This window comes from Triticum urartu, chromosome 7 (assembly GCF_003073215.2).
Source record: "Triticum urartu cultivar G1812 chromosome 7, Tu2.1, whole genome shotgun sequence".
Classification (NCBI taxonomy): Eukaryota; Viridiplantae; Streptophyta; class Magnoliopsida; order Poales; family Poaceae; genus Triticum; species Triticum urartu.
Window position 1 is genome coordinate 225,932,809 of NC_053028.1, and position 11,143 is coordinate 225,943,951.

Here is an 11,143-nt window from a genome sequence, read left to right on the forward strand (position 1 = left end):
GATGCATTTACTGTGAATCTGTAGAATTCTGCAAATGAATGCAGACTATGAGAACCTAAGGATTCTCTCACAGACATGTACCTGTGACAGCATTAAGGTGCGAGGGAAGGGGAAGAGGTCATATGCATTCTCAGAAGGTTTTGAAGATTAATCAGTTTAGAAGACATTGACCTCATCGTGCGAAGACATTCACTCATAGATAAGAAGTTGGTTCCAGATTTGTACGAACCCACAGATCAGTACAAGTGAGGAATCTAACTACTTTATGAAGCACAAGTGAATATACTAGGCATGTAATGAGATGCAGATGGAGAGATCTAACTTGTGTGAAGATAAACCTCTTATGGTAGAAAGTGACAGAACCAAGAGATCAAAGGAGCTGTAAAAAGAAGTTTTATTTACCACACTGGAACTGCTAGACGGAAGTAGGAGATGATGCCGAGCAGTTCAGTCCTCTGTGCCCTAACTTGGCGACGGAAGACACCTATGGCGACGGCGGAGAGAACGATGTCCGCGGTCGTCGTGAGGACGGCGTCGGAGAGGTTGCGGCAGCGAAGCGCTTCGTCGTCGGCATCGTCGAGTGCTAGCGGTGGCGCTAGGGTTCGTGCGAGGGTGGAAGAAGGAGATAATGACCGCGGTAAGTGTGAATTTATAGGCACAGGGGCGGCACTGTGCTATTACACAGGTGCCCCTGGCGATTCGCATCTGAGGAACGCGTGGCCAGTTTGCGGAAGTTTGGGGTTTGTTCCACGTCCCACGCACGCCTGGATTGTCGGGCGGTCGTTCCTGCTTCTCCGGATTTTATGTGGAGGAATGAGCATTGAAAACGGACTTTATGGTTGTATATCTTCTGCTGACAAGGACACAGTGAAGACATTCGACAGTTTCAATAGAATGCATATGACTTGGAGAGATAGAGTTTGAGATAGAAAGCATAGAGAGATTGGGGTCCGATCACATTCACTTAGTTCAAAAGATTCAACCAAGAAGACATAGCTATAAGTGAATGTTGTAGAGGACAGAACACTAGTATGTATATATCTATATAATCAACGTAGTGAAGATAATCATGAAGACATGTTGAGTTCGAAGCCAAACCAAATGTGAAGATATTGCAAGGTAACGCCATGAGTGAAACACTTCAAAATAGAACGTTTGGTGGTGGCGTTACCCACCGTATAGGAAGTATTAGACCCAGACACGGCGCACAATTATCGTGGCGCTCCGAAGTCAAATTCCACATTAATGTATTCACACTTAGAATGTATGTCTTCATTGATTGAAGATATACTTTACTTGTGTGTTGCACATCTAAGTCATCAATATGCATAAGTGTTAGGATGTGTGCCTGATCACAGGACATTTGAGGATTCCAGATATTTAGCTCACACCGTAACTTGCAAAACCTCTTCTCATCCAAGGGCTTGGTGAAGATATCTGCCAATTGCTCTTCAGTGTTGACGTGTATGATATCAATGTCTTCCTTCACAACATGATCTCTGAGAAAGTGATGACGAATTTCAATGTGCTTTGTCTTCGAGTGCTGAACTGGGTTGTTGGCAATCTTGATGGCGCTTTCGTTGTCGCAGTAAAGTGGCACTTGCTTCAGATGAATGCCATAATCCTTGAGTGTTTGCTTCATCCACAGAAGCTGAGCGTAGCAAGATCCAGCAGCAATGTATTCAGATTCAGAAGTGGAGAGAGATACACAGTTCTGCTTCTTTGAAGACCAACATACAAGTGATCGTCCCAGAAAGTGACATGTGCCTGATGTAGACTTGCGATCAACTTTGTCACCAGCATAATCAGCATCCGAAAATCCAACCAAATCAAACTCTGAGCCCTTTGGATACCATAATCCTAGAGTTGGGGTGTGAGCCAAATATCGAAGAATTCGCTTCACAGCTAAGTGATGCGACTCCTTTGGTGCCGCTTGAAATCGAGCACACAGGCAAACACTAAGCATAATATCTGCCCTAGATGCACATAAATAAAGCAAAGAACCAATCATGGAGCGGTATACCTTTTGATCGAACTCTTTACCATTGTCGTCAGGACCTAGATGATGTTTGGCTGGCATTGGTGTTGTGAAGCCTTTGCAGTCTTGCATACCGTACTTCTTCAAGCAATCTTTGAGATACTTCTCTTGAGTGAAGATGTCATTGCGTTGTTGTCGTATTTGAAGACCAAGGAAGAACTTCAGCTCCCCCATCATCGACATCTGATATTGCTCTTGCATCATATATCCAAACTCTTCACTGTACTTCTGATTGGTGCAGCCGAAGATAATGTCATCCACATATATTTGGCACAGAAACAGTTCACCATCATATGTCTTCGTGAAAAGAGTGGGATCCAGGGAACCAGGTATGAAGCCTTTGCTCTTCAGGAAGTATTTGAGTGTGTCATACCAGGCCCTGGGAGCTTGTTTGAGGCCATACAGTGCCTTGTTGAGCTTGTATACCATGTAAGGATGTTTTGGATTTTCAAAGCCAGGCGGTTGTGCAACATACACTTCTTCTTCAATCTTGCCATTGAGAAAGGCACTTTTCACATCCATTTGATATAGAAGTATGTTATGATGATTTGCATAGGCCAGCAGTATGCGTATGGCTTCAAGCCTAGCCACAGGAGCAAATGTTTCATCGAAGTCAATGCCCTCCACTTGAGTATATCCTTGAGCAACGAGACAGCTTGTTTCTGACAACTTGACCATGCTCATCTTGATTGTTGCGGTATATCCATTTGGTGCCTATTATGTTGTGCTTCCGTGGATCAGGACGCTTAACCAGTTCCCATACATTATTCAGTTCAAACTGTTGAAGCTCTTCTTGCATAGCTTGAATCCATTCAGGTTCCATGAAGGCTTCTTCAACTTTCTTGGGTTCTGATATTGATACGAATGCGAAGTGCACAGAAATTTGCTAGCTGAGTTGCCCTTGAACGAGTGAGTGGACCAGGTGCATTGATGCTGTCAATTATTCTGTCAATCTGCACTTCATTGGCAACACGAGGATGTACAGGGCGAAGACTTTGCTCTTGCTGATCTGTGTTGTTGTTGGGAGGAATGTCTTCAGGCTGAGCATTGTCTTCATTGATCAGTGCTGAGATGATAAGTTTCTTCAGGATGAGCTCAAAGGTATAATCTCTCCAAGTTCCCATAAGCCTTAATTGATTCACTAGCTGGAACTTCATTCTAGCACATTGGCAGTTGCTCTCTTTGTGACCATTTGTCTCATCGAACCGCACATCCACTGTTTCAACAACTTTGTAATGAAAGAGGTTGAAGACTCTGTAGGAGTGCGAATCCTTTCCATATCCAAGCATAAAGCCCTCATGTGCTTTTGGTGCAAACTTTGAGGTGTGGTGTGGGTCCTTGATCCAGCACCTTGAGCCAAATACTCTGAATTAACTGAAATTTGGCTTCTTGCCAGTTAGGAGTTCATAAGATGTCTTGTTCAAGAAGCTTTGTGAAGATAAACACGATTGATTGTATGACATGCAGTATCAATGGCTTCAGTCCAGAATTTTCTTGGAGTCTTGTATTCATCTAGCATTGTTCTGGCCATTTCAATGAGTGTTCTGTTCTTGCGTTCGACGACGCCATTCTGCTGTGGCGTGTACGGAGCTGAGAATTCATGTGTGATGCCCAAGGTATCAAGATATGTATCAAGGCCAGTGTTCTTGAATTCAGTGCCATTGTCACTTCTAATGTGCTTTATCTTGGCGCCAAAATTGTTCATAGCTCGATTGGCGAAGCGTCTGAAGACATCCTGCACTTCAGTCTTGTAAACGATTATGTGGACCCAAGTATATCTAGAGTAATCATCAACAATGATGAAGCCATAGAGGCAAGTAGTAGTAGTAAAAGTTGAGTAATGAGTGGGACCGAAAAGATCCATGTGAAGCAGTTCGAAGGGTCGAGTAGTGGTCATGATTGTCTTCGAGGGATGTTTTGCCCTTGTCATCTTCCCTGCTTCACAGGCACCGCATAAGTGATCTTTCTTGAACTTGACGCCCTCGATGCCTATGACATGCTTCTTCTTCGCAAGGGTGTGGAGGTTCCTCATGCCAGCATGCCCAAGCCTCCGATGCCAAAGCCAGCATTCTGAAGCTTTTGCAAGAAGACATATTGCAAGTTGTGGCCCTGCTGAGAAATCTACCACATACAGATCATATTTTCGATACCCTTCAAACACTAGAGACTTGTCAGATTCCATTAGTACAAGACAACGATATTCTCCAAACATTACGATCATGTTCAAATCGCAGAGCATTGAGACAGACATTAAGTTGAAGCCAAGGGATTCAACAAGCATGACTTTATCCATGTGTTGATCCTTTGAGATTGCAACTCTACCTAGACCCAATACCTTACTTTTACCAGTGTCAGCAAATGTGATGTGGCTCTTGTCGGATGGACGTAAGGTTGAGTCCATAAGAAGGCTTCTTTGCCAGTCATGTGATTTGTACACCCACTGTCAAAGACATTCTGAAGTCGCTGGTGTCGTACCCTACAGTGCAGTTAGGGGGATAGGCTTCACGAAGAGAATTGTGAAGCAAAAACATTTGACGAACCAGTGGGTTATGAAAACTTAGATCCAGATTAGGACTAATAGGGAGAGTAGCATGCGATTCAGGAACGAAGTACATAATGATGCCATTCGGGCATTTTATCTTGCGCCCTACAAGATTTTTAAGGTCCCCAGCAATAGCGTCAGAAGATTTTGTTTTTCTGCTGGAGACCTTTCCCTGCAAAAGAGAGTTAAGCTTTCTTAACCACCCACATCTTCAAGGGTGGCTTAGAAGCAATAAGTCTAAGTGCAGCATCTGAGAATTTTGGCTTTGAAGCCTTAGCAAACAGTCTGCAGGTGGACAATAATACTCATAGGAATAAGCAGAATAATTTTTGGTCATATGAACACGGTTCGATGAACCGCTCTCATATTCATATGCCTGAGTATGGTTTCCCTGCAAAACATTTGCGTTAGTGTGACTTAGGTGAGTCCTTTGTTTGTATGAAGCCTTTGGACCATATGAAGCCTTTGGTCTGATGTTTGTCTTCTTTAAGTGAGGTGTCATGAAGATATTCACAGGAAGATTTTCCAGACACCTTTTCAGAACCCAGATCTTCTTCATAGGCGGTCCATTCCTGTAGTTAGTACCAATGTACCTGGCAAACACTTCACCATTCTGATTCTTAAACAGTTTATAGTTTGCATCAAAGGATTCATCAATAATAATGGGGTTAGCACATGTGAAGCCAGATAAATTGGATGGATCTGCTGAGTTCCTTTGCAGCAACCCATGTGGTTTTGGGGTACTGCTCAGGTTTCCAGTAAGAGCCATCTGCATTAATTTTCCTCACGAACCCAACACCCTCTTTCCTAGGGTTTCGGTTTCAGAATCTGCTTCTTAGGACATCACATAGTGTCTGATGCCTTTAAGACTTTTGTACATTCCCTGTTTCAAGCAATGTCTTCAACCTAGCATTCTCATCAGCAATAGCAGTGGTATCCTCAGAAGAGGGGTTAGTTACCACATAACAGTTGAAGATATTGCAACAGCAGTAGCAGTGGAACATTCAGCAACAGAAGTAGCATTATCACGCTCAATGCATTTAAGACATGGTGGTTCAAATCCTTCCTGAGCGGGACTGATCTGTTCGGAGCGAAGTGACTCATTTTCCTTTTGAAGATCTTCAGGCTCTCAACTTCTCATTCTTTGCTCTTTGAAGATAATAGGAAAGCTTTTCATGAGTTGTTGAGAGAGTATCAAGACGATCTTCAAGTTCCTGATACTTAACGTGAAGATTTTTATGTCTTCATTAAGGATCAGAACGAGTCATTTCAGCACCCAACAGATCATCGCTTCTGTCTAACAGTTTTTGAATATGTTCCATAGCTTCTGGTTGTTCAGTTGCAATTTTAGCAAGTGTTTGTAGCGGTTTTGAATCACTTCAGAAGTTCATCGTACTAGATGTTCATAGCGAGTAGTTGCGTGTGTTTACCTTGACCACGTGCCATGAAGCAGTAGGTAGGAGTGGAGTCGTTCTTGTCATTTGCGTCGGTGTCGGTGATGAAGTCATTGTCTTCAGTGTTGAAGATGGACTTGGCGACGTATGCTGTAGCCAGACTCGCAATGCCAGAATCAGACTCCTCCTCAGACTCCACCTCTGCCTCCTCAGAAGCGGACTCCTCCTCTGAATCCATTTCCTTGCCAACAAATGCACGTGCCTTGCCAGATGAGCTCTTCTTGTGTGATGAAGACTTTGAGGAAGACTTGGAAGAAGACTTTGAGTATTTCTTCTTCTTCTTGTCGTCAGAATCATATTCCTTGCTCTTCTTCTTCCTTCTGTTCTCATTGTCCCACTGTGGACACTCAGAGATGAAGTGTCCAGTTTTCTTGCACTTGTGACATGTTTTCTTCTTGTAGTCATGAGCAGAAGCTTCATCATTCCTTGAGCTTGATCGTGAAGATTTTCTGAAGCCTTTCTTCTTGGTGAATTTTTGGAACTTCTTCACTAGCATTGCAAGTTCCCTTCCAATGTCTTCAGGATCATCAGAACTGCTGTCAGATTCTTCTTCAGATGAGGAAACAGCTTTTGCCTTCAAGGCACGAGTTCGCCCATAGTTTGGACCGTAGATATCTCTTTTCTCAGAAAGCTGAAACTCATGTGTGTTGAGCCTCTCAAGTATGTCAGACGGATCGAGTGTCTTGAAATCAGGACGTTCTTGAATCATCAGGGCTAGGATGTCAAACGAACTATCAAGTGATCTCAGCAGCGTCTTGACGATTTCATGTTTGGTGATCTCAGTGGCGCCGAGGGCTTGAAGCTCATTTGTGATGTCAGTGAGCCGGTCAAATGTGTGCTGGACATTCTCATTGTCATTTCGCTTGAAGCGGTTGAAGAGGTTGCGAAGAACACTGATTCTTTGATCTCTCTGGGTTGAGATGCCTTCATTGACCTTGGAGAGCCAGTCCCAGACCAGCTTGGATGTCTTCAAGGCACTCACACGGCCATACTGTCCTTTTGTCAGATGACCACAGATGATATTTTTGGCAGTAGAGTCCAGTTGAGTGAACTTCTTGACATCAGCAGCAGTGACACCTTCTCCAGCCTTGGGAACGCCGTTCTCGACGACATACCATAGGTCGACATCAATGGCTTCAAGATGCATGCGCATCTTATTCTTCCAGTAGGGATATTCAGTTCCATCGAAGACGGGGCAGCAGCGGAGACTTTGATTATCCCTGCAGTCGACATAGCTAAAACTCCAGGTGGTTAAACCGAATCACACAGAACAAGGGAGCACCTTGCTCTGATACCAATTGAAAGTGCGTTATATCGACTAGAGGGGGTGAATAGGCGATTTTTATGAAAGTCTTCAAAACATGGAAGTTATGAAGACAAACAGAGAAGATTTTGCCTATTACTATGCAGCGGAAGTTAGATTACACTAGGCAAGCCATGGTCAAGTATTCAATAGAGTGAAAGACAAAGACAAACTAGCTGCAGTGTAATAAGGATCAGGTAGGAAGAAGTTATGAAGCCAAACAGATCATACATTCACGTTGTGAAGACAAAAGATAGAGCAAGCATGCAATGGCTTCACAATGAGTAACAGTAAGAAAAAGGAAGTGAAGATGAAACAGTGACTCGTTGAAGACAATGATGTGTTGGACCAGTTCCAGTTGCTGTGACAACTGTACGTCTGGTTGGAGCGGCTAGGTATTTAAACCTTAGGACACACAGTCCCGGACACCCAGTCCTGAACACGCAGCTCAGGACACCAAGTCCTCACCGTATTCTCCTTGAGCTAAGGTCACATAGTCCTCGCCCAATCACTCTGGTAAGTCTTCAAGGTAGACTCCCAAACCTTCACAGACTTCGTTCACTGGCAATCCACAATGTCTCTTGGATGCTCTGAACGCGACGCCTAACCGTCTGGAGGATTCACAGTCCTCAAGTGTAAAAGTCTTCAGATCAAACAGACACGAAGACTTAAGTGATGCCAATGTTCTCTGTTTGGGGTGGTTAGGTCTTTTCTCCTCACTAGGAATTTTCTCTCAAAGGCTTCAGGTGGGTTGCTCCAAACGACAAAAGCCGGTGCACTGAAATCTTGAGCAGCCAACCGTTTATGTTGTAGGGGGTGGGGCTATTTATAGCCACTTGGCAACCCGACCTGATTTGTCCGAAATGACCCTGGGTCACTAGGAACTGACATGTCTCAACGGTCAGATTCGAACTCTCATGCAAAACTTTACTTGGCTACAAGCAAAGCTGACTTGTCCGGTTCTGGACAAGATTCGCTCTCATTGTCTTCACTCGAAGACATAGGTTTTTGATTTAGGCATCACTTCAGTCATTCTGACTGGTTCTCCTGGACCCCACTTAACAGTACGGTGGTTCCTATGACTCAACAAAAGATAAAAAGAACTACGAGAGATCTAAGTCTTCGAGTTCCATAGGCTTCAGAACATGTCTTCTCTTGTCATAGTCTTCAATGTGAATATCTTCATATACCACCTTTGTCTTCAATGTCTTCATACATTTTTAGGAGTCATCTCCGGTAGTAAAACCGAATCAATGAGGGACTTCTACCTGTGTTTTCCTGCAATTCTCACAAACACATTAGTCCCTCAACTAGGTTTGTCGTCAATACTCCAAAACCAACAAGGGGTGGCACTAGATCACTTACAATGTCCCCCTTTTTGGTGATTGATGACAAACTAGTTGAAGTTTTCAACGGGGAATATAATGTGTGAAGTTTGTAAAGGATAGGGAATTGTCTTCATAAGTTGCAAGGGCTCCCCCTGAAGATGTGCATATAAGTTAATTTGCTTTTGGAATGCAAATGCACATGGCAGGTTGTACTTGTGGAGATCCACTTCAGCTTATGATGACAATCCACTATGCATGTGAAAGTATATGAAGATAATGACATGCATAATGGAAAATGGACGTCTGCAGAATGAGATAAGTGCGGAATTTATCAACCCATACGCTTCTCCCCCTTTTGTCAGCAAGGACTAAAAAGGTTCGAAGACATAGAGTGTCTACTCGTTTCCAGGAGCAGCAGGGTCGTTGGAGGTGTTTGGCGGTGCAGACGAGCTTGGAGGTGCTGAAGCAGGTGGCGGTGATGTAGCATCGTTGTCTTCATCAATGATCCTTGCAGTAACTGTGGCGGCAGATGAAGAAAACGTGACTACTGTGACAAACACATATCATCACGGAAGTGGTTTTTTTTGTAGTGAGTGTACGGTATATAGAGTCAAACTGTGAATGACCCAGATGTACTAGATTCCAGAAAATACATCGCATCTGCGTCAGGTTAATCGAATCCATCTGGATAGAAGATGTGTGACATGAAAAAGTCGGGCTCAAACAAATTCTCGTTCTGAAAGAAATATCGGGGAGATGAGTGAGCACCTGTGGCAAGGGTATCGTTCTTTTCACATCACAGCGATACATGATTGGATATTGTTCCAAAGGGTGGAATTACTAGCCATTATCCTCCTAGAACGCTTACCTGAGTCGTTCCTTATCGTAACGCTGATCAAACGAAAAAGCATTTCTTTGCCGCCAATAGACTTGCCCAACGTGGATCCAAGGCTTTCAAACCACGTGAATACAACCTTCTGGCCTAGATCGCTATATATTGTGAGCAGGGTTTGCTCGCCATGCCATCCTTAAGTACTCAGTTGGGAAAGGATTTCACTTCCAGGCAAATCTTTCACATACTCAGGGATTGCACACAAAGCTTTCTTAGTATGAGTGCCATAGATAAGCATGATCGTTAAAGATGTATATTTATAAGAGTGCAGATTTTTATTTGGTCTCATCATAACATCAACTGATCCTCAATAAATGAAGACAACCCTATGATCAATATGCCATTCTATGAGGCATGAACCCGGGTGGTTAGAATCATTACTGCAGATTACAACTGCAGTGTCAAGCTGTGGGAGACATTGAAGGAAATATGCCCTAGAGGCAATAATAAAGGTTGTTATTTTATATATTTCTATATTCATGATAAAGGTTTATTATTCATGCTAGAATTGTATTGATCAGAAACTTAAATACATGTGTGAATACATAAACAACACTAGTCCCTAGTAAGCCTCTACTAGACTAGCTCGTTGATCAAAGATGGTTAAGGTTTCCTAACCATAGACATGTGTTGTCATTTGATAACGGGATCACATCATTAGGAGAATGAGTGATGGACAAGACCCATCCATTAGCTTAGCATATTGATCGTTCAGTTTATTGTTATTGCTTTCTTCATGTCAAATACATATTCCTTCGACTATGAGATTATGCAACTCCCGGATACCAGAGGAATACCTTGTGTGCTATCAAACGTCACAATGTAACTGGGTGATCATAAAGATGCTCTACAGGTATCTCCGAAAGGTGTTTGTTGAGTTGGCATAGATCGAGATTAGGATTTGTCACTCCGAGTATCGGAGAGGTATCTCTGGGCCCTCTCGGTAATACACATCATAAGCTTGCAAGCAAATGACTAAGGAGTTAGTCACAAGGTGATGTATTACGGAATGAGTAAAGAGACTTGCCGGTAACGAGATTGAACTAGGTATGAAGATACCACGATCGAATCTCGGGCAAGTAACATACCGATGGACAAAGGGAATTACGTATGTTGTCATAACGGTTTGACCGATAAAGATCTTCGTAGAATATGTAGGAGCCAATATGGGCATCCAGGTTCCGCTATTGGTTATTGACGAGAGGTGTCTCGGTCATGTCTACATAGTTCTCGAACCCGTAGGGTCCGCACGCTTAACGTTCGTTGACGATATAGTGTTATATGTTTTGGTGACTGAATGTTGTTCGGAGTCCCCGGATGAGATCCGGACATGACGAGGAGTCTCGAAGTTCCGCTCGCCGACAGGGCTCCGTAGCCAAAAACCAATCTAGACCCGGCACCCTGCCGGAGGGGGGAATCATCTGGGTGGCCATCTTCATCATCCCGGCGGCCACCACGATGAGGAGGGAGTAGTCCACCCTCGGGGCTGAGGGTTTGTACCAGTAGCTATGTGTTTAATCTCTCTCTCTCTCTCGTGATCTATATCATGGGCTTTGTTAATATAGTCGGATCATATGATGTTTCTC